General features: G+C 37.0%; 1 pseudogene; it reads right to left on the bottom strand.

The window, feature by feature from the left end:
* On the bottom strand, positions 1–6,642 carry LOC121491748 (annotated as a pseudogene).
* Between the last annotated feature and the right edge of the window lie 18,031 nt (positions 6,643–24,673).

The following is a 24,673-nucleotide window of genomic DNA, read 5'->3' as shown; positions in this document are numbered from 1 at the left end:
TTAAAACCAATGAACCTTCAGCTGGTCATCCTTAGCTTGTCCAGTCTCTAGGAGGAGCTGGCCCATGTTCTTGTGCTGGTCACCCTTTAGCTGAATTATTTCTTCATATTCTGGATGCTCAGTTACAGTGCCATTACAAGCAAATTTCTTCTTAAATGCCTTTACTAGTTTATTTTTTTATCATAATCATTAGTGATCCCTTAGATAGTAGTAGGGGTTCCTGCCATTTCTCTATTGAATCTTACGTGGATATAATCCTCAGTGCCAACAGGAAGTAGATCATCACCCTTACTTGCATCAGCAAAGGGGTTGAAAGAGAGGATGTTCTGGATAGCAGATGTAATATGATTCCTTTTCTTCAGTAAAAATGGTCTGTGGAAGGGGGTGGTGGGGGAAAGCAGACTGGGGTATGGAATGCGCAGAAGCTTGGGAGCAAAAGGGAGACGTTGCTGAGTCCTCTGTGGTGGCTCAGTGACTGGAGCTTATCTTCATTTTCATTTATCCCAAGACGTTTTAAATTTATTTTTGGACTCCTTTGTTGTTTAAGAATGTGTTTTTAATTCTCACATAGTGAATTTTCCAATTATATTTTTGCTGTTGATTCCTAGTTGTATTCTCTTGTAACAAAAAAAAAAAAAAAACCAAAAAAAAAAAACCTTGTATGACTTCAATCTTTTTATGTTTAAGACTGCTCTGTGTTTATATATGGTCTAACCTAGAGAATGTTCCATGTGTACTTGAGAGAAATGTATTCTCCTGTTGTTCCTGTTGGGTGGCATGTTCTGTTTTATATCTGTTAGGTCAAATTGTTCTACAGAGCTGTTCAGTTTCTCTGCTTCCTTACTGATAACCTTTTTGCCTAGTCTATCCATTATTTTTTTTCCATTTTTTAAATTGAAGTTTGATTTTCCAACATATAGTATAACACCCAGTGCTCATCCCATCAAGTGACCCCCTCAGTGTCCATTACCCAGTCCCCCGCCCACCTCCCCTTCCACTACCCTTTGTTTGTTTCCCAGAGTTAGGAGTCTCTCATGTTTTGTCACCCTCTCTAATTTTTCTCACTCATTTTCCCTTATAATCCTTTTCACTATTTCTTATATTCCCCATATGAGTTAAACCATATGATGATTATCCTTCTCCAATTGACTTACTTCACTCAACATAATACTCTCCAGTTCCATCCACATCGAAGCAAATGGTGGGTATTCATCCTTTCTAATGGCTGGGTAATATTCCATTGTATATATAGACCACATCTTCTTTATCCATTCATCTGTCGAAGGACATCTAGGTTCCTTCCACAGTTTGGCTATTGTGGACATTGCTGCTACAAACATTGGGGTGCAGGTATCTCGGTCCTTGACTGCATCTGTATCTTTGGGGTAAATCCCCAGTAGTGCAATTGCTGGGTCATAGGGTAGTTCTATTTTTAACTCTTTGAGGAGAGTTACAGTGTCATGTTATCTGTGAAGAGGGAGAGTTTGACTTCTTCTTTGCCAATTTGAATGACTTTTATTTCTTTTTGTTGCCTGATTGCTGAGGCTAGGACTTCTAGTACTGTGTTGAATAGCAGTGGTGAGACTGGACATCCTTGTTATGTTCCTGATCTTGGGGGAAAGGCTCTCGGTGTTTCCTCACTGAGAATGATATTTACTGTGGGTTTTTCATAGATGGCTTTTAAGATACTGAGGAATGTTCCCTCTATCCCTACACTCTGAAGAGTTTTGATCAGGAATTAGCTGCTGTATTTTGTCAAATGCTTTCTTGGCATGTATTAGGAAAATAATATGGTTCTTGTTTTTTCTCTTGTTGATGTGATCTATCACTTTGATTGTTTTATGAGTGTAAAACCACCCTTGCATCCCGGGGATAAATCCCACTTGGTCATGGTGAAGAATCTTCTTAATGTACTGTTGGATCCTATTGGCTAGTATCTTGTTGAGAATTTTTGCATCTGTGTTCATCAGGGATATTGGTCTATAATTCTCCTTTTTGGTTAGGTTTTCATCTGGTTTTGGAATCAAGGTGATGCTGGCTTCATAAAATGAGTTTGGAAGTATTCCATCCCTTTCTATCCTTCGGAACAGCTTTAGTAGAATAGGTATTATTTCTTCTTTAAATGTTTGATAGAATTCCTCTGAGAAGCCATCTGGCCCTGTATTTTTGTGTCTTGGGAGGTTTCTGATGACTACTTCAATTTCCTTCCAGTTATTGGCCTGTTAAGGTTTTCTATTTCTTCCTGTTCCAGTTTTGATAATTTGTGGTTTTCCAGAAATGCATCCATGTCTTCTAGATTGCCTAATTTGTCAGCATATAGCTGCTCATAATATGGTTTTAAAAATCATTTGTATTTCCTTGGTATTGGTTATGATAACTCCTCTTTTATTCATGATCTTATTAATTTGAGTCTTTTTTCTTTTTAGTAAGGCTGGCTAGTGGTTTATCTATCTTATTAATTCTTTCAGAGAACTAAATCCTGGGTTTTGTTGATCTGTTCTACAGTTCTCTATCTCATTGAGTTCTGCTCAAATCTTTATTATATCCCTTTTTCTGCCTGGTGTAGGTTTTACTTACTGTTCTTCCTTCAATTCCTTTAGGTGCAAGATTATCTTGTGTATTTGAGTTTTTTCCAATTTTTTGATGGAGGCTTGTATTGCAATGTATTTCCCTCTTGAGACTGCATTTGCTGTATCCCAAAGATTTTGAATGGTTGTATCTTCATTTTCATTAGTTTCCATGAGTCTTTTTAATTCTCTAACTTCCTGGTTGATTCATTCATCTTTTAGTAGGATGATCTTTAACCTCCATGTGTTTGAGTTTCTTCCAAATTTTTTCTTGTGATTGAATTCTAGTGTCAAAGCATTGTGGTCTGAAAATATGCAGGTAACAATCCCAATTTTTTAGTGTTGGTTGAGACCTGATTTGTGACCCAGTATATGGTCTATTCTGAAGAAAGTTCCATGTGAACTTGAGAAGAATGTGTATTCAGTTGTGTTCTGATGGAAAGTTGTGTATATAGCTGTGAAATCCATTTGGTCCAGTGTATCATTTAAGGCCCTGTTTCTTTGGTGATGTTCTGCTTAGAATATCTGTCATTTGCTGAAAATGCTGTGTTGAAGTCTCCTACTATTAGTGTATTATTATGTAAGTATGTCTTTACTTTGGTTATTAATTGATTGATATACTTGGCAGCTCCCACATTAGGGGCATAAATGCTCATGATTGTAAGGTCTTCTTGTTGGATTGACCCTTTAAGTGTGATATAATGTCCCTCTTTATCTCTTACTACAGTCTTTGGGATAAACTTTAATTTATCTGATATGAGGATTGCTACCCCAGCTTTCTTTTGAGGACCATTTGAATAGTAAATGGTTCTACACCCTTTCATTTTCAGGCTGGAGGTGTCCTTAGGTCTAAAATGAGTTTCTTGTAGACAGTGTATGGATTGTTCTTGCTTTCTTATCCAGTCTGATACCCTGCATCTTTTGATGGGATCATTTAGCCCATTCACGTTCAGAGTAACTATTGAAAGAAATGAATTTAATGTCATCGTAATACCTATTCAGTCCTTGTTTTGTGGATTATTTCTTTGGGCTTCCTCTTTCTTTTACAGGGTCCCCTTAATATTTCTTGCAGAGCTGGCTTGGTGGTCACATATTCTTTCAGTTTCTGCCTATCTTGGAAGCTCTTTATCTCTCCTATTCTGAATGAGAGCCTTGCTGCATATATTATTCTTGTCTGCATGCTCTTCTCACTTAGGACCCTGAATATATCCTGCCAGCCCTTTCTGGCCTGCCAGGTCTCTGTGGAGAAGTCTGCTGTTAATCTAATATTTTTCCCCATATAAGTTAAGAATCTCTTGTCTCTCACTGCTTTAAGGATTTTCTCTTTATCTTTGGAATTTGCAAGTTTCACTATTAAATGTCGAGGTGTTGAATGGTTTTTATTGATTTTTTTTGGGGGGGGCGGGAACCTCTCTATCTCCTGGATCTGAATGCCTGTTTCCCTCCCCAAATTAGGGAAATTCTCTGCTATGATTTGTTCAAATATACTTTGTGGCCCTTTCTCCCTCTCGGCCTTTTCTGGAACCCCAATTATACATAGATTCTTCTTTCTCAGGCCATCATTTATTTCTATTAGCCTTTCCTCATGGTCTCTTAATTGTTTTTCCCTTTTTCCCTCAACTTCCTTCCTTACCATCAACTTGTCTTCTATGTTACTCACTCACTCTTTTTTTTTTTTTTAAAGATTTATTTATTTATTCATGAGAGACACAGACTGAAGAGAGAGGCAGAGACATAGGTAGAGGGAGAAGCAGGTTCCTTTTAGGGAGCCTGATGCAGGACTCAATCCCAGATACTGGGATCATGACCTGAGCTGAAGGCAGGCGCCCAACCACTGAGCCATCCAGGCATCCCTCACACTTTCTTCCACCTCATTAACCCTAGCAGTTAGGGCATCCAGTTAGATTGAATCTCATTTAATTTATTTTTAATTTCAGACTGATTAGATCTAAAGTCTGCAGTAATAGTCTCTAGAGTCTATTATGCTTTTTTTCCAGAGCCACCGGTAGCTTTATAATTGTGCTTCTGAATTGATTTTCTGACATCGAATTGAAATCCATATTCTGTAACTCTGTGGCAGAGTACTGTTTCTGATTCTTTCTTTTGTGGTGAATTCTTCCTTCTAGTCATTTTGTTCAGTGCAGAGTGGCTGTATGAGAGGATTGAGTCAAAAATATTAACCAAGACCTAAATAAATTCCACCCTAGATGATCCTGATGACGTCAGAGACCAGAAAATGAAAAAGAAGATAATAACAAAACAGACCACTAAAGTGAAAAACAAATTTTATTTTTTAAAAATTTTTATAAGTTTATTTTTTATTGGTGTTCAATTTGCCAACATATAGAATAACATCCAGTGCTCATCCCGTCAAGTGCCCACCTCAGTGCCTGTCACCCAGTCACCCCCTCCCCTTCCACCACCTGTACTTCATTTCCCAGAGTTAGGAGTCTTTCAAGTTCTGTCTCCCTTTCTGATACTTCCCACTCATTTTTTCTCCTTTCCCCTTTATTCCCTTTCACTATTATTTATATTCCCCAAATGAATGAGACCATATAATGTTTGTTCTTCCCAGATTGACTTATTTCACTCAGCATAATACCCTCCAGTTCCATCCACGTCAAAGCAAATGGTGGAAAAACAAATTTTTTTTTTGAAAAACAAATTTTAAATTTTTTTTTTTTTTTTTTATTTATGATAGTCACAGAGAGAGAGAGAGAGGCAGAGATACAGGCAGAGGGAGAAGCAGGCTCCATGCACCGGGAGCCTGACGTGGGATTCGATCCCGGGTCTCCAGGATCGCGCCCTGGGCCAAAGGCAGGCGCCAAACCGCTGCGCCACCCAGGGATCCCTGAAAAACAAATTTTAAAACAAAGTAGTAAAAAATAAAAGGCCAATAACCCCAAAGGAGAAGAAGAAAGAAAAAGAAAAGAAGAAAAGAGAAAAAAAGAGAAAAAAAAAGGGGGGGTGTGGGGGATGGTGGTGGTGAAGAAGTAATAATGGAGAGAGAATGTAGTCTACCTGAGGGGTCCTAGAGGGTGATCTTCTTGGTTCTGAGTGTATTTTGTTCTGTATGCTAGAAGATGCTCAATCCCAAATTTATATAAACCAGTAATACTTATAGAAAGCCCCAACACTGACCACCAAAACATAAACAACATAAAAGAGGGGAACAGAATGGGAAGAGAGAATATAATCTCACAGAATGAACCAGCACGGTATTCCACTTGGTTCTGGGCGCATGCTGGTCATGTTTAGAAAGTATTAAATTCCGCCATTGTAGAACAAAACGAGGCAGAGAACACAAAAAGAACAAAACAAAATTAACTTGAATATGTTGAAGGGAATCCAGAAGTGAAAAATATATCTAAGATGTGTAATTGTAGAAATATGAAAGTCAAAAAGGAAAAAACTTAAAAATGAAGAGCTGGTAAAACATGGTAGTTAAGGTGGGAAAAGAAAAAAATATTGAAAATTTTTAGTCTGCTATGAAAACAAGTTGTAATGGAAAAAGGGAAAAAATTTTTAAAGAGGGGGGACCCTCTAGTTCTATATACTATATTCCCTCAATTTTCCCTTGGTCCTGGAGCTTTCCAGTGCTGCTTAGTGAAAAACTTGCTCTTCCCTTGTTCTTCCAGCTGGTCTTCTGGGGGAAGGGTCTGCTGTGCTGCATCTCAGGTGTGTGTGCCTGAGCAGAGATGCCCCCCCCTCGCCAGGTGCTGGGCTCAGTGTGAGCTGTTTACCCCGTGAGGCCTCTGTTCCCTGGTGGCCCTGCCTCTCCCAGGCACCAGGTGAAACCCGGAGGAAAAAAGGACAATGGCAGTGACCAGATTTCCAGCTCTGGAGTCAGCTCTACGTGAGTAACTACCGCAGCCCCCCAGTACGCACTGGCCTAGATGCCCCCGGGGCAGGTGCGGGTGCGCTGATCTGCACAGCTTGGGGGGCGCCCAGTGGCAGGAGAGCCCTCGCTGTCCTGTGCCCTCCCCGCTGCTACCTGTTCCTGGGGGGAACGCAGGATCCTGGCTTTGTCCGCTTGGGCGCCCTGGGATCTGAGGCCCTGTGCTGCTGGAACCATGCTCCTGCCTAACCGACCGGCTTCTCCTAAATGCCCCAGGGCTGCGGGGCTCCAGCCCTTTACTGAGATCCCACCACGGTTTGTGGTGAGCTTTTCCCCAAGGCGCCCCTCCTCTAATAGTGATTCTGGGAATCTTGAGGCTTCACTGCCCGCCCCTCTGCAATTCTGCCCGATTTCCCTGCTAAGCACTTTTCCATCTGGAAAAAAATCCGGCGTGGATTTTTAAAGCTCCCGCTTTTCCAGGGCTGGGCTTTCCTGTCCCGGAGGCTCTCTTGGCTCCGCTTTAGCCTGGCTCCTCGCGGGGCCCCTCCCCCACTTCTTTCTTTCTCTTTTCTTTTCATTTCATTTCTTTTCTTTCTTTTCTACCTTGTTAGAAGCAAAAACTTTTTTTCTCTGTAGTGTTCTAGCTGTTCTCTCTTTAAATTGCATGTTGAATTTGTAGGTGTTCAGGATGTTTTGAAAGTTATCTGGGGAAGTTGGTGGGACCAGGTGAGTTGAAGACCCTACTCTTCTTCTGCCATCTTGTCACCTGGTCTATCCATTATTGAAAGTAGAATATCAAAGTCTATACTATGATTGTAGAGCTATTTCTCCCTTTAATTCTGTGAATGTTTCATATATTTAGGAGTGCTGATGTCTGGTGCATATGTAGCTGTTGAGTTATAACTGACATGGTACATTAGTTTTAGGTGTACAACATGATTCCACATTTGTATATATTGTAAAATGATCACTACAACAAATCTAGTTAACATCTATCATCATGCATGGTTACAATTTTTTTCTTGTGTTGAGAACTTTTAAAATATACTCTCATAGCAACTTATAAGTATACAATACAATATCATTGACAATGGTTACCATGTTGTACATTATATCCCATGACTTTTTAATTTTATAACTAAACTTGTACCTTTTGACCCCCTTACCCATTGTATCCATCTGTGGCCCCTGGAAAACACTAATCTGTTATCTGTATCTAGGAGTTTATCTCTTTTTGTTATTTATTTATTTTATTTTAATCTTTTTAGATTTCACTCATAAGTAAAATCATGTAGTATTTGTCTCTGTCTGACTTAGTTTACTTAGCATAAGGCCTGCAAGTTTCATCCATTTTGTCACAAATGTCAAGATTTCCTCTCTTTATTTGATGGAATAACATTCTGTTGTGTGTGTGTGTGTGTGTGTGTGTGTGTGTGTGTGTGTGTGATGTTTTTTACATTTTCTTTATCCATCTATCAATGGGCACTTTGCTGGGTGCATATATATTTATAGTTATTATATATTCTTAGTGAATTGACCTTTTTGTTACTATATAATGTCCTCTTTGTCTAATAGTTTCTGACTTAAAGTCTAATTTTTCTTATATTAGTATAGCCACCCCTGCTGTCTTTTGGTTACATTTGCATGAAAATACCCTTTATTTTCAATTTATGTGTGTCCTTAGATCTAAAATGAGCCTCTTGGGGTACCTGGGTGGCTCAGTTGGTTAAGCATCTACCTTTGGCTTAGGTCATGGTCCCAGTGTCCTGGAATCAAGCCCCACATTGGGTTCCTGCTCAGGGAGGAGACTGCTTCTCCCTCTCTCTCTGTTGCTCTCCCTGCTTGTGCTCTCTTGCTCTCTGTCAAATAAAATCTTTTAAAAAATAAAATAAAATGAGTGTCTTGTAGACAGCATATAGTTGGATCCTAGTTTTTTTTTTAAGTATCTATTTTGCAAATTTATGTCTTTTGGTTGGGGAGTTTAATCAAATGAATATTTGCCATTTTATTACTTATTTTCTATATGTCTGATAGTTTTTTTTTTTGGCTATCATTTATTTCATTACTGCTTTCCTTTCTATTTGGTTGATTTTTGTAATAACACATTTTGAATCCCTTGTTTCCATTTCTGTATATGCTCTAGATATTTTATTTGTAGTTACCATGGGCATTACATGTAACATCCTAAAGTTACAGTAATCTATCTATCTTAAATTGATGTCAACCTAACTTTGCTTGCATAGAAAAAGCTACCCCCTTACAATCTGCCTCTTTCCCATGTTATTGATGTCATATGTTACATTTTTACATATTGTGTATCCATTAACATATATTTATACTTATTTTTGTGCAGTTATCTTTTAAATATTGTAGAAAATAAAGAATATAAAACAAAATTATAATAATATTCTCTTATTTGTCCATGTATTTATCTTTACTGGAGGGTTTTATGTTTTCATATGGCTTCAAGTTACTGTCTAATATCCTTTCATTTCAACCCAAAAGACTCCCTTGACCATTTTTTATAGGGCAGGCTAATGGTGTAGAACTCCTTTCACTTTTGTCTGTATGATAATGTCTTACTTCTTCCTCCTTTATTATTTATCTGTCCATTCATTTATTTACTTTTATTGAAGCATAGTTGACATACAAGGTTATATTAGTTTCAGTTATACAACATAGTGATTCAGCAACTCTGAATGTTAGTCTGTGCTTACCACAAGTGTAGCTACCATCTGTCACCATACAATGCTATTACAATATCACTAACTATATTCCCTGTGTTGTACTTTTCATTCCTGTAGCTTGTTCTTTCCATAAGTGGAAGTTTGTACCTCAGTTCCATTCATCTGTTTTTTCCATTTTCCATCCTCCAGCCATTTCCCTTCCAGCAACCACCTGTTCATTCTTTGTACTTATAGGTCTGTTTCTGCTTTTTTTTGCTTGTTTATTGTTTTCATTTATCTTGTTTTAGATTCCACCTGTAAGCAAAATCATAATGTATTTGTCTTTCTTTCTGTCTAATTTCACTTAACATAATACCTACTAGGTCCATCCATGTTGTTGCAAATGTCAAGATCTATTCTTTTTTTTACAGCTGAGTAATATTCCATTGCATACATATGCACACCCCACATCTTTATTCATCGATTGATGGACACTTGGAGTACTTCCATATCTTGTCTATTGTAAATAATACTGCAATAAACATAGAAGTTCATATATCTTTTTGAATTACTGTTTTTATTTTCTTTGGGTAATTACCCAGGAGTGGAATTATTGGATCATATGGTATTTCCATCTTTAGTTTTTGAGGAATCTCCATACTGTTTCCCACAGTACTTGTATCAGTTTGCATTCCCATCAACAGTATTTCTTTTAAAGTCTACTTTGTGTGACATAAGTATTGCTACTGTGTTTTTTTTTTCACTTCCATTTGCATGGAATCTTTTTCTATCCCTTTGAGTCAGTATGTGTCTTGAGGTCTGAAGTGAGTCTCTTGTAGACAATATATAGGTGAATGTTGTGTATTTATTCATTCATTCATTCATTCATTCATTCATTCATGAGAGACACAGAAAGAGAGGCAGAGACAGAAGCAGAGGAAGAAGCAGCTTCCATGCAGAGAACCTGATGTGGGACTTGATCCCAGGACTCTGGGATCACACCCTGAGCCAAAGGCAAACACTCAACCGCTGAGCCACCCAGGCATCCCGAGTGTTGTGTTTTCAACCATTCAGTCACCCTATGTCTTTTGAGTGGAGCATTAGATCATTTACATTTAAAGTAATCATTTGTATGTATTTACTTCTTACTAATTTGTTAATTGTTTTCTGGTTATTTTTCTAGTCTTTTCTGCTCTTGTTCTTTTTGATTGATTATTTTCTTTAGTATAAAGCTTGTATTACTCTCTCTTTACTTTTTGTATATTATTATACAGTTTAGTTTTACCATGAGTTTCATACATAACACTTTAAATATATAGCAGTCCATATTAAGTTGATGGTCACTTAAATTCAAACACATTCAAAAAGCACATTTTTACTCTTTTTCATCCATGTTATAGGTATATGATGTCATATTTTACATCTTTTTATTTTATGAATCCCTTAACTAATTTTTGTAGATATAATTTTACTACTTTGTGTTTTAACCTTTATATTAGCTTTATAAGTGATTGATATATTTCTTTGTATATGCCTTTACCCATTAAATTTTTTCCTTTTATAATTTTCTTCTTGTTATTGCCTTTTCTTTTCCACTTAAAGAAATCACTTTAGCATTTTTTATAAGGTTGTTTTGGTGTGATGAACTCCTTTGACTTTTTTTTGTCTGGGAAACTCTTTATTTCTCCTTCAGTTCTGAATGATAATTTGCCAGGTAGAGTATTCATGGTTGTAGGTTTCTTCCTTTTAGCACTTTGAATACATCATGACGCTCTCTTTGGGCCTGCAAAGTTTCTGCTGAAAAGCCAGCTGATAGTCTCATGGTATTTCCATTGTATGTAACTATTTCCTTCCTTTTTGCTGATTTCAAAATCCTATCTTTAAGCTTTGACATTTTAATTATTATGTGTCATGATGTGGACCTGCTTTGGTTCATCTTGTTTGGAACTATCTGTGCCTCTTGGACCTGGACATCTGTTCCTTCCCCAGGTTAGGGAAGTTTTCAGTTGTTATTTCTTCAAATAAATTTTCTGTCCCTGTTCTCTATTTTCCCTCCAGGACTGCTATAATGTGAATGTTTGCTTAATGTTGTCCAAGAGATTCCTTAACCTGTCATCATTTATTTCCTTTTCTTTATTTCTTCTCCTTCCCTTTCTCTCTCCCTTCCTCCCAGATAACTTTTGCAGTATTCAAAGAATGACCTTTTGTAGGAACATCCCCTTTGTTGCTGCCTGTGTCTGGTAGCTTTGGTTGGCTGGCTGGAGCTAGAGCAGTCATTGGCCAGTGTTTTCAGGCCACTCTTCACCAGTGCTTCCCTGGTGGTATGGCTGGAGCTGGAATAGGCACAGACCAGGTAGTTCCAGGGTGCTCCACAAGGGGGGCTGCCCTGACAAAAGGGCTGAAGCTAAATCAGGTATGGCCTGGAGTATACTCTATGTGGGTAGTACCCTGGTGGGAGGGCTGAAGCTGCAGTAGATATAGGTCAGGTGGTTCTGAGCACTCTGTGCTAGGACAGCTGGGACTGAAGCAGGCACAGGCCAGGGATTCCTGAGGGACACCATACCAGGACTGTTCTGATGGGATGGCTGGAGCTCAAGAGGGGAAGGCCAGAGGGTCTTCTGCAGGAGGTGCCCTGGTGGGACAGCTGGAGCTGAAGTTGATGTTGTCCTGATGTGTGCTGCACCAGGGCAGCTTTGGTGGGACAGTAGGAGTTGATGTAGGTATGGGGAGGGTGCCTGCCTTGGGGAAACAGTTGGAGCTGTTTCAGTGTGGTCTAAAGGCCTTGGGCTTACTGGGGTGGAAAGCCAGCTAAAGTGCCCAGACTTTGCTTTCATTTGTACCATCATGGTGAAGGGTATGTAAACAATGGTATTTGCCACCACTTTGACTCCAGAGAGAGTTCCAGTAGTTCCACCTGGTGTGGCAGTTGTTTTAGGGTTAGTAAATGATTTTCCTTCACTTGTAATCTAGTTGCCATTTAAACCACTTTTTTTTTTTCTGGGTCCAGGTCAGGCAAATCTGTGCAAAGTCCCTTGGTCCTATCCTTTTCTACTATGATTTACGGCTTTGGGGATGGGGTTCCCATTGTGACTGTGTTTCTGTCTCTCTGGCCTTTCTCTATGTAGTTCCACTATCCTTGTTGTGTAGTAGCTGTCTAATAAGCCCTCAGTTCTCTTTCAGGAAAAATTGCTCTTCATGTAGGTATAGACTCAGTGTGTCCAGGAAAGGAGGTGAATTCAGTTTTCGTATGCTATCATTTTGCATCCTTTCTCATATTTGAAGGACAGTTTTGCTCTATATAGAATTCTTAGTTGTCAGTTATTTGTCTTTCAACACTTTCAATGTATCATCCTATTGCCTTCTGGCCTCCAAGGTGGTTGCTGAGTAATCTACTCATGGTCTTCTTGGGGACATCTTGTATGTAAGGAGTCGCTTTTCTCTTGCTGCTTTCAAGATTCTCTTTCTGTCTTTCGATAGTTTGATTATAATGTGTCTTGGTGTGGGTTTATATGGGAATTCCTACTTGGAATTCTTTGAGCTTTTTGGATTTTTTAAAAAAAATATTTATTCATCTTAGAGAGGGGTAGGGGCAGTGGGTGAAGGAGAGAAAGAGAATCTCAAGCAGACTCCCCATTGAGCGTGGAGCCTGACATGGGGCTTGATCTCATGACCCTGAGATCATGACCTGAGCTGAAGTCAAGAGTTGGATGCTTACATGACTGAGCCACTCAGTTGCCCCAGAGTTTTGGATTTTTTATACCCATTTCTTTCCTCAAATTTGGGAGATGTTCAGCCACTATTTCTTCAAATAATCTATTTGCCCCCTTTGCTCTCTCTTCTTCTGGGACTTTCATAATGTATATATATTGATCTGCATGATGGTTTCTCATAAGTTCCTTAGGCTCTATTTTCTTGATTCTTTTTATTCTTCAGATTCAATAATTGCAAATAACCTGTCTTCAAGTTTGCTGATCTTTCTTCTGCCAGTTCAAGTCTGCTCGAGTCTGCTTGACCTCCTTCAATGAATTTTTCAATTTAATTATTGTATTTTTAGCTCCAGAATTTCTGATTGGTTATTTTTTAAAAGCTTATTTGACATATTATTGACATGTAATGTTATATTAGTTTCAGTGTATGGCACAGTGATTCAACAATTCTATATATTACACCATGATAAGTGTGATCATTGTGTATCACCATACAACATTAACACATTTTAACTATATTTCCTATGCTGAACTTTCCATCACCTTGACTTCTTTATTTTATAATAAAGTTTGTATAATTCCCTTTGCCCATTTCATCCATCCCTCTCCCTCTTCTCCTCTGGCAACTACCAGTTCTCTGTATTAATGGGATCCATTTCTGTTTTTTGTGTTTGTTCATTTATTTTTTTTTTAAGATTTTACTTATTTATTCATGAGAGACACAGAGAGAGGGAGAGTGAGCAGCAGAGACACAAGCAGAGGGAGAAGCAGGGAGCCCAACATGGAACTCGATCCTGGGACTCCAGAATCATGCCCTGGGCCGAAGGCAGGTGCTTAACCACTGAGCCACCCAGGAGTCCCCATTTATTTTGTTTTTTAGAATTCATATATACATGAAACAATATGATATTTGTGTTTCTCTGACTTATCACTTGGCATAATGCCCATTAGTTCCATCCATATCCCAAAGACATACAAGTGGCTAATAAGCACATGGAGAGATGTTCAACATAACTGATCATTAGGGAAATGCAAATTAAAACCAGAATGAGATAATACTTCAAAAAGAGAAAAGAAAAGAAAAACAATAACAAATGTTGGAGAAGATATGGAGAGATTGGAACACTCATACATTGCTGATGGGGATGTCAAATAGTGTAACTGCTTTGGAAAGACAGTTTGGTAGTTCCTTAAAAAGTTAAACATATTTACCATTTGACTCAGCAATTCCACTTCAAGGTAATACCCTACAGAATTAGAAACATATGTTTAACAAAACTTTTATATGAATATATTATGTATACAGCAGCATTATTCATAATAGCAAAAAAGTGGAAACAACCAAAATGTCCAAGCATTGATGAATGAATAGATGTATATACATACAATGGAATATTATGCAACCATAAGAAGGAATGAAGCACTAATATGTGTTACAACATCTATTAACCTTGTAAACATTATTCTATGTGAAAGAAGAACGATACAGAAGGCTTTATATTGTATGATTCTATTTACATGATATAGCAAATGTAGGCAGATCCATAGAAACAGAAAGTGGATTAGTTAGTTGCTCAGGACTGGGGTTAGGAAGTGATAGCTAATGAGTATTTTTTTTTTTTTTTTTGGCAAGGGGCGAGTGGTGATGAAATGTTCTGGAATTATAAATGCGTTTTGAAATTGGAGTATAGTTGACATAAAATATTGATGTTAGTTTCAGGTGTACAGCATAGTGATTTGACAATTATATACACTATGAAATGCTAACTATGATAAGTGTGGTTATCATCTGTTACCATACAAACTTACCATATAATTGGTTATATTCCCTATGACTTATTTATTGAAAATTTCTGGAATTTTATACAATGACTATTGTACCACGCTGTGAATATACTAAAAACCACTGAATTGTACATTTTAAAATGGTTAAAATTGTGAATTTTATTTTATGTGAATTTTACCTAAAAAAAATGATGGCAGAAGAGTGTTTATTTTTTTAAGATTTTATTTATTTACTCATGAGAGACACACAGAGAGAGGCAGAGATACGGGCAGAGGGAGAAGCAGGCTCCTTGTGATGTAGGGCTTGATCTTGGAACCCTGGGATCATACCCTGAGCTGAAGGCAGATGCTCAACCACTTCAGCCACCCAGAAGTGTCTGTTGAACATAGCTGCACTAGCAACCTGGTTTCTTTTTTCCTCTTTGACCATTGGAGGACTCGTTGGCCATCTGTTGTAACAATGTCAGCTCTATAGCATTTAAGACTCTGGAAATGTGTCGTATCTGCCAACTATAGTGCAGATAATTGAGAGGAACAAAATGACTTTTTTAGTTTCAGGGGTACAATATAGTGATTCAATAATTCTGTACATTACTTAGCGCTCATCACAATTAAGTATTGTCTTAATCCCCTTCACCTATTTTACACATCACTCCACTGACTTCTGCTCTGGTAACCATTAGTGTGTTCTCTAAAAGACTGTTTATGTCTCTTTTTTCCTTTGCTTTGTTTCTTAAATTCCACAAGGGTGAAATATGGTATTTGTTTTTCTTTGATTTATTTTGCTTAGTGTTATACTCTCTAGCTCCACCCATGTTGTTGCAAGTGGCAAGATTTCCTTCTTTTTTATAGCTGAGTAATATTCCATTGTACATATACACCACATCTTCTTTATCCTTTCATCTATCAATGGACACTTGGGTTACTTCCATATTTTGGCTATTGTAAGTAATGTTGCAATAAACATAGGAGCACAACTATCTTTTCAAATTAGTGTTTTCATATTCTTTGGGTAAATACCCAGTGGAGTTACATATAGTAATTCTATTTTTAATTTCTAAAGGAGTATCCACACTGTTTTACAGAGTGGCTGCAGCAGTTCACATTCCCACCAACAGTGTATGAAGTTTCCTTTTTCCTCACATCCTTGCCAACACTTGTCGTTTATTTTGTTTTTTATTTTAGCCATTCTGACAGGTGTAAGGTGATGTCTCATTGTGGTTTTGATTTGAATTTCCTTGATGATTAGTGATGTTGAGAATCTTTTCATGTGTCTATTTTCCATCTGTATGTCTTCTGCCCATTTTTTTAGTTGGATCATGTGGTTTTGTGGTGTTGAGTTGTATACATTTTATATTTTAGATACTAATTGTTTATCAGATATGTCATTTTCAAATATCTTTTCCCATTCTGTAGGTTGCCTTTTAGTTTTGGTGGTTGTTTCCTTTGCTGTGCAGAAACTTTTTATTTTAATTTAGTCCCAATAGTTTATTTTTTTATTTTTATTTTTTTATTTTTTATTTATGATAGTCACAGAGAGACAGAGAGAGAGGCAGAGACACAGGCAGAGGGAGAAGCAGGCTCCATGCACCGGGAGCCCGATGTGGGATTCGATCCCCGGTCTCCAGGATCGCGCCCTGGGCCAAAGACAGGCACCAAACCGCTGCGCCACCCAGGGATCCCTCAATAGTTTATTTTTAATTTTATTTTCCTTGCCTCAGGAGATATATCTAGAAAAATGTTGCCATGAGTGATGTCAGATAAATTACTGCCTGTGCTTTCTTCTAGGATTTTTATAATTTCAGGTCTCATATTTGTGTCTTTAATCCATTTTGAGTTTACTTTGTTATAGTGCAAGGAAGTGGTCCAGTTTCATTCTTTTGCATGCACCTGTCCATTTTTCACAACACCATTTGTTGTCTCATTTCATATTCTTGCCTCCCCTGTTGAAGACTAATTGACCATATACTCATGGGTTTGTTTCTAGGCTTTCTATCCTGATCTATTGATCTACATATCTACTTTTGTGCCAGTACCATACTGTTTTTATTACTACAGCTTTGTAGAATAACTTGAAATCTGGAATTGTGATACTTCCAGCTTTTTAAAAATTATTATTATTATTCCTATCGCCTACAGTAAAGCTTTAAAATGTGTCTGGGCCTTTAGCAGGCCAGATTGAATTACTGTATGGTGAAGTAGTGGGCCCAATAATTTGTTCCTTTAGGAGTTTTTAAATTTTTTCCTTAATTTGAGTATGTCCTATTAAAATATTTTTCTAAATGGGGACCTCTAAGGCGCTTAGCCTTATCAGTTCTATGATCAGTTCTTAGCAACTGTGGTACTCATGTCCCAGGATGTTTTTCTGTTTCAAGATTGTTTTGGCTATTTGGGGTGTTTTGGTGTTCCATACAAATTTTAGGAGTATTTGTTCTTGTTCTATGAAGAATGTTTTTGGTATATTGATAGGGATTTCATAAATCTGTAGATTGCCTTGGGTAGTATGGACATTTTAGTAATATTTGTCCTCCCAATCCATGAACATGGAATATCTTTCTATTTGTATTGTCTTCAATTTCTTTCATCAGTATTTTATAGTTTCAAAGTACAAATCTTTCACCTTCTTGGTTAAATTTATTCCTAGGCATTTTATTATTTTGGGTGCAATTGTAAATGAGATTGTTTTCTTAATTTTTCTTTATGCTACTTCATTATTAATATTTAGAAATGGGGATCCCTGGGTGGCGCAGCAGTTTGGCACCTGCCTTTGGCCCAGGGCGTGATCCTGGAGATCCCGGATCGAATCCCACGTGGGGCTCCCAGTGCATGGAGCCTGCTTCTCCCTCTGCCTGTGTCTCTGCCTCTCTCTCTCTCTCTCTCTCACTGTGTGCATATCATAAGTAAATAAAAATTAAAAAAATATTTAGAAATGTAACATATTTATGTACACTGATATTGTATCCTGTGACCTAAGTTCATTTATTGGTTCTTGTAGTTTTTTGGTGTAGTATTTAAGATTTTCTACATATAGTATTGTGTCATCTGCAAATAGTGAAAGTTTTAATACTTTCTTACCAATTTGGATGCCTTTTATTCCTTTTTTAAAAAATCTGACTGCGGTGGCAGGATTTCCAGTACTGTGTTGAGTAAAAGTGGTGAGAGAGAACATCTTTGTCTTGTTCCTGATCTTAGGAAAAAAGCTATCAATTTTTCACCATTGAGAATGATGTTAGCTGTGGGTTTTTCATAGCTGGCCTTTATTAAGTTGAGGTATATTCCCTCTAAACCTACTTTGTTGAGGGTTTTTATAATGAATGGACATTGTAATTTTTCCTGCACCTGTTGAGATGATCATATGGTTTTTTACCCTTTCTCTTGTTAATGTAGTATATATCATGTTGATTGATTTGTGGATATTGACCCACCCTTCCATTTTGGGAATAAATCCCACTTGATTGTGTTGAATGATTTTTTTTTTAAATTTTTATTTATTTATGATAGTCACACAGAGAGAGAGAGAGAGAGAGGCAGAGACACAGGCAGAGGGAGAAGCAGGCTCCATGCACCGGGAGCCCAATGTGGGATTCGATCGCGGGTCTCCAGGATCGCGCCCTGGGCCAAAGGCAGGCACTAAACCGCTGCGCCACCCAGGGATCCCATGTGTGTTGAATGATTTTTAAATGTATTTTTGGATTCAGTTTGCCAATATTTCATTGAGGATTTTTGCATGTATGTTCATCAGAGATATTGGCTTGTAGTTATTTTTTGTTTCTTTTTTAAGTGTCTTTGTCTAGTTTTGGTATCAGAGTAATGCTTGACTCATAATGATTTTGAAAGCTTTCCTTTTCTATTTTTGGGAATAGTTTGAGGAGAGTAGGTATTAACTCTTCTTTAAATATTTGGTAGAATTCACCTGTGAAGTTGTCTGGTCCTGGACTTTTGTTTGTCAGGAGTTTTTAATTTATTGATTCAATTTCAGTGCTGGTGGTTGATCTGTTCAAATTTCCTACTTCTTCCTGTTTCGGTTTTAGGAGTTATATGTATCTAGGAATTTTTCCTTTTCTTCTAGGTTGTCCAATTTGTTGGCATATACTTTTTCATAATGTCTTATAATCAATTGTATTTTTGTGGTGTGGTTATTTTCTGTTTTCATTTCTGATTTTGTTTATTTGAGTCCTCCTTTTTTTTTTTTTTTTTTTTTTTGATGAGTCTGGCTAAAGACTTCTAAATTTTGTTGATCTTTTCAAAGAACCAGCTCCTAGTTTCCTTGATTTGTTATATTTTTTAAGTTTCTATATTATTTATTTCTCCTCTTTATTATTTCCTTCCTCCTGTTGGTTTTAGATTTTCCTTATTCTTTTTTTCTAGCTCCTTTGGGTTAAAGTCAGGTTATTTGAGATTTTTCTTGCTTCTTGAGGTAGGCCCATATTGCTATAATCTTCCCTCTTAGGGCAGCCCCAGTGGCGCAGTGGTTTGGTGCTGCCTGCAGCCTGGGGTGTGATCCTGGAGATCTGGGATCCAGTCCCACGTCCGGCTCCCTGCATAGAACCTGTTTCTCCCTCTGCCTGTGTCTCTGCTTCTCTCTCTCTCTGTCTCAATAAATAAATAAAATTAAAAAAAAATCGTCCCTCTTAGAACAGCTTTTGTTGCATCCCCAAAGATTTTGGACTGTTGTGTCTTCATTTATCTCCATGTATTTTTTTTTACTTCCTCTTCAATTTCTTGGGTGACCCATTCATTATTTAATTGCATGTTATTTAATCTCCATGTATTTGTGCTCTTTCTAAAATTTTCCTTGTCGTTGGTTTCTAGATTCATAGCATTGTGGTTGGAAGAGATGTATGGTATGACCTTGATCTTTTTGTCTTTGTTGAGACTTGTTTTGTGACATAATACGTGATCTATTCTGGAGAATGTTCTATGTGCACTTTTTATTTTAATTTTTTATTGATGTATAGTTAACAGTGTTGTATTAGTTTCATATGTAAAATATAATAACAACAATTTTGCATTACTCAGTGCTCACTACAATAGATGTACTCCCAATCCCCTTCACCTATTTCACCCATTTCCCCCCCCCCCCCACACCTCCTGTCTGGCAATTACCAGTTTTTTCTTTGTATTCAAGAGTTTAGTTTTTCATTTGTCTCCTTTTTTTCCTTCATTTATTTGTTTCTGAAATTCCACATGAGTGAAGTCATATGGTATTGGTCTTTATCTGACTTATTTCACTTAGCATTAAACCTTCTAGATCCATCCATGTTGCTGCAGATGGCAAGATCTCATTCTTTATGAGGACTTAAATTTTTAAGAAAAATTTAAAAAGTCATGACGTTTTCTTCTTTTCCTAATTTCTTGTTGTTCTGATTTTCCTCAAATTAGGAGGAAAGAGGAAAAGAACTAAGAAAACATGACTGTGACCATAAAAAGTCAGTTGTGTATTTCCACCCAGCCAAAGGGCTGGTCTAGTGAACTGTCTGGGTAGTGTCTAAGCAGCAGAAATACGAGGATCTTTTTTTTAACCTATGATTATGTTAGACTGACCCCTGGTGGCTGCCGTGTCTGGCACAGAGACATTCTATAGGTTCTTAAAGCCAGTTCTCTCAGCCCTGTCATTTCTATAAAGTAGGTCAGTGGGATTTCATTATGAGGATATTTTCAATATCCAGTATGTTTTCTCCAGAGTTCATGCTTATTCTAAAATGATTTTTTATTCCAGTTTTATAAAATGTACAGATTTGTATCACTTTAAGTTCAAATTTTTATTTTCTATGAATTGCTTTATATAACATTTCTCCTGAAAATAGAATTACAGATTCCCATCCCTGTTTCACCCAGGAGACCAGGAGAATACATTGATTGTGATATCATTTGTTCTTGTTATGTTGACTGATATGTCTCTGATGGTTTAGTTTGGGAGTACATTTGTAGAGGAAGTATTGCTTATGGTGACTGTACATTTTCTGTTAGAAGCAGAAAGCTAGAAGAGCATGAGCAAGTAGCCTGCCTTTAGGGAGATAAGGAATGGGGGGATGGAGTTAGGTAGAGATGGGGAGGTGCTTTTCTCAAAGGGACAGTTATGGGGCAAAGAGAAGGGGATAATGAAAGACAATAGGTCTTTCTCAGCAGCAACAAGCCATGCTGCCCTGGGGTTCTGGGTGGGCAATGCATGTCATGGACTCAGGTCTGCAGATGTTTCTAGTAACAGCAGTAAAGCCATGCCTGTAAGCACAAGTTCAGAAGTGAGAGGGTGACAGAGTAAAGCAATTAAGTCACTGAATGTGACTTAACACTGGATGTGTTAAATTTGCAATCCCACCCTGGCTAACTGGAAAAGAAGGTGGGAATTTGTGGGCATACCAGACCTGATGCAGCCTCTTCTCTCTAGAAAAAATAAATAAATAAAATAAAATTTTAAAAAAGGGTATGGACCAGGAGGATCCCTGAGGCTACGATAGATACCATATCCAAACCCAGTTCCTTTTAGAAACTTGCCCTGCGTTTGCTGTCACAAGGTGTTCTGACAGACAGGGAATGAAGCAATGGCCATCTAATGTTTACTGTGGACCCAGGTGCATGGTGAAGGGTGGGCAAGTGCAGGGGCAGGGCTGAGTGAGGTAGCAAGGAGCTCAGGGTGTCTCAGGTCCATTCTCCCTGCCAATATGAATTAAATCCCCTAGGAAAGTTTGCATTTCAAAGGCTTAGCACTTGACATGCCCTTGGAATAATTTATCACAGTGACCAATAGGAATGGGGAGTGCTGGGATGCCTGGGTAGCTTAGCAGTTGAGGATCTGCCTTTGGCTCAGGGCATGATCTTGGAACTGGGGATCAAGTCCCACATTGGGCTCCCTGCGGAGAGCCTGCTTCTCCCTCTGTATCTCTGTCTCTCTCATGAATAAAGAAATAAAATCTTAAAAAAGAATAGGAAGTGCTGTATTTATTTTGAAAAATGTTCTTGAGATATAATTAGCATAAAACATTAATTTCAGGTATACAAAATGATGGTTTGATGTTTTTATATATTACAAATGATCACAATAAATCTAATTAACATCCATCACCATATAGCTAAAAAAAATTGTTTTGCCTTGTAATGGGAACTTTTAAGATTTGTGCTCTCAGTCACTTTCAGATATATAATAGTGTATTATTTACTATAGTTACCATGTTGTACATCACATCCCATGACTTCCTTTACCCATTTCACCTCCACCCCCAACCACCAATTGATTCTCTGTATCTATGAGTTTGATTTTTTGTTTTATTTAAAATTTGGAATTATTTTTCTTCAGGTATAATTAACATACAGTATTATATTAGTTTCAGACACAAAAATAATGATTTAACAATTCTATACATTTCTCAATGCTCATAGATAAGTGTACTCTTAATTTCCTTTGTATCACTCATCCTGTTACCATCCTCTCCTCTGGCAACCACCAGTGTTTTCTCTGTATTTAAGAGTCTGTTTTCCTGTTTATCTCTTTTTCCTTTGTTTATTTCTTAAATTCCGCATCTGAGTGAAATCATGTAGAATTTGTGTTTCTCTGACTGATATTTCTGGTAGCATTATAACCCTCTAAGTCCATCCATCCATCCCTTCTTTTCTGGGTGAGTAATATTCCATTATGTATGTATACTACATCTTCTTTATCCATTTATCTATTGATAGACACTAGGGTTGTTTCCATATCTTGGGTATCATAAATAATGCTATAATAAACATAGGAGTGCATATAGTTTTTTGAATTAATGTTTTTGCTTTCTTTGGGTAAATATCTAGTAGTGAAATTACTGGATTCATTTGGTAATTCTATTTTTAATTTTTTGAGAAACTCTTATACTGTTTCCCACAGTAGCTGTACCAATTTATAATCCCACCAACAATGCATGAGAGCTTCCTTTTCTCCACATCCTTGGTAACAGTTATGATTTCTTTTGTTTTTTATTTTACCCATTCTGATAGGTATAAAGTGATTTCATATCTATTGTGGTTTTAATTTGTATTTCCTTGATATTTAGTGATGTTGAGCATCTTTTCATGTGTCTGTTGGCCATGCATAATGTCATCTTTAGAAAAATGTCTGTTCTTGTCTTCTCCTTATTTTAAAATTCAATTATTTGGTTTTTTTGGTGTTGAATCATGTCTTTATATATTTTGGTTACTAACTTCTTGTCACTATGTCATTTGCAAATATCTTCTTGCATTCCATAGGTTGTCTTTTAGTTTTGTTGTTTGATTCCTTTGCTGTGGAAAAGCTTTTTATTTTGGTGTAGTCCCAATAGTTTAATTTTGCTTTCATTTCCCTTGTCTTGAGGAGACATATCTAGAAAAATGTTTCTATGGCTGATGTCAAAATATCACTGCCTATATTTTCCTCTAGGGATTTTATGGTCTTATGTATTGCATTTATGTCTAATTTATTTTGAATTTGTTTTTGTGAATGACATAAGAAAGTGGTCCAATATCATTTCTTTATATATTGTTGTCCAGTTTTCCTGACACCATTTGTTGAAGACTGTCTTTTTCCCCATTGTATATTATTGCCTCCTCTGTCATAGATTAATTAGACTTATAAGTGTGTTTGTTTCTGGACTCTCAGTCTATACCACTGATCTATGTGTCTATTTTTATGCCAGTACCACACTATTTTAATTACTATGGCTTTGTAGTATGTGTTGAAATCTGGGATTATGATACATCCAGCTTTGTTGTTCTTTCTCAAGATTGCTTTGGCTAGTCAGGGTCTTTTATGGTTTCATCAAATTTTAGGATTGTTTGTCTTGCTCAGTGAAAACTACTGGTATTATGATAGGGATTGCACTAGATTTGTAGTTTGCTTTGGGTAGTATGGACATTTATACAATATTCATTCTTCTAATCCATGAACATGGTATATCTTTCCATTTGTTTGTATCATTTTTTATTTCTTTCATCAATGTTTTATAGTTTTTGGAGTACAGGTCTTTCACCTCTTTGGTTAAATTTATTCGTAGGCATTTTATTGTTTTTTTTTTTTTTTTTTGGTGCAGTTGTAAATGAGATGGCTTTCTTAATTCCTTTCTGCTACTTCATTATCAGTGTATGGAATACACTGGAATGCAAGGGACTTCTGTATATTAATATTGTATATTCTGTATATTAATTTTGTATCCTGCAAACTTACTGAATTCATTTATCAGTTCTAGTAGTTTTTGGTTGGAGTCTTTCAAGTTTTCTCTATATAGTATCCTGTCATCTGCAAATAGTGTAAGTTTTATTTTCTTACCAGTTTGGATGCCTTTTATTCCTTTTCTTGTCTGATTGCTGTGGCTAGGACTCCCAGTATTATGTTGAATTAAAGTGGTAAGAGTGGACATTCTTGTCTTATTCCTGATCTCAGGGGAAAGCTCGATTTTTCCCATTGAGTCTGATGTTAGCTGAAGGTTTTTCATATCTGGCCTTTATTGAGGTATGTTCCTTTAGCCCTACTTTATTGAAAGTTTTTATAATGAATGGATGTTGTACCTTGACCTTGTCAAGTGCTCTTTCTGCAGCTAGCAAGATGATCATATGGTTTTTATCCTTTCTCTTGTAAATGTGATGTATCACATTGGTTTATTTGTGAATATGGGACCATCCTTCCATCCCTGGAATAAATCCCACTTAATTGTAGTGAATGATTTTTTAAATGTATTGTTGGGTATGGTTTGCTAATATTTTGTTGAGGATCTTTGTATCTATACTCATCAGATATTGACCTGTAGTTCTCTTTTTGTGGTGTATCTTTATTTGGTTTTGGTGTCAGGGTCATACTGGTATTGTAGTATGAATTTGAAAGCTTCCTTTTCTATTTTTTGGAATAGTTTGAGAAGAATAGGTATTAACTCTTTTAAAAATATTTGGTAGAATTCACCTGTGAAGCAATCAGGTCCAGGACTTTATTCTTTTGGAATTTCTTAGCTTACTCATTCAAATTGATTGCTAGTAATCAATCTGTTTAAATTTTCTGTTTCTTCTTGATTTAGTTTTGGAAGATTATTTATCCATTTTTTCTAGGTTGTCCAATTTGTTAGCATACACTTTTTCATAATATTGTCTTATAATCATTTGTATTTTTTGTGGTAT

Source organism: Vulpes lagopus, chromosome 5, assembly GCF_018345385.1.
Source record: "Vulpes lagopus strain Blue_001 chromosome 5, ASM1834538v1, whole genome shotgun sequence".
In the NCBI taxonomy this organism is placed as follows: domain Eukaryota; kingdom Metazoa; phylum Chordata; class Mammalia; order Carnivora; family Canidae; genus Vulpes; species Vulpes lagopus.
Note: the sequence above shows the minus strand (reverse complement) of the source record. Positions and strands in the feature narration are given on the sequence as shown.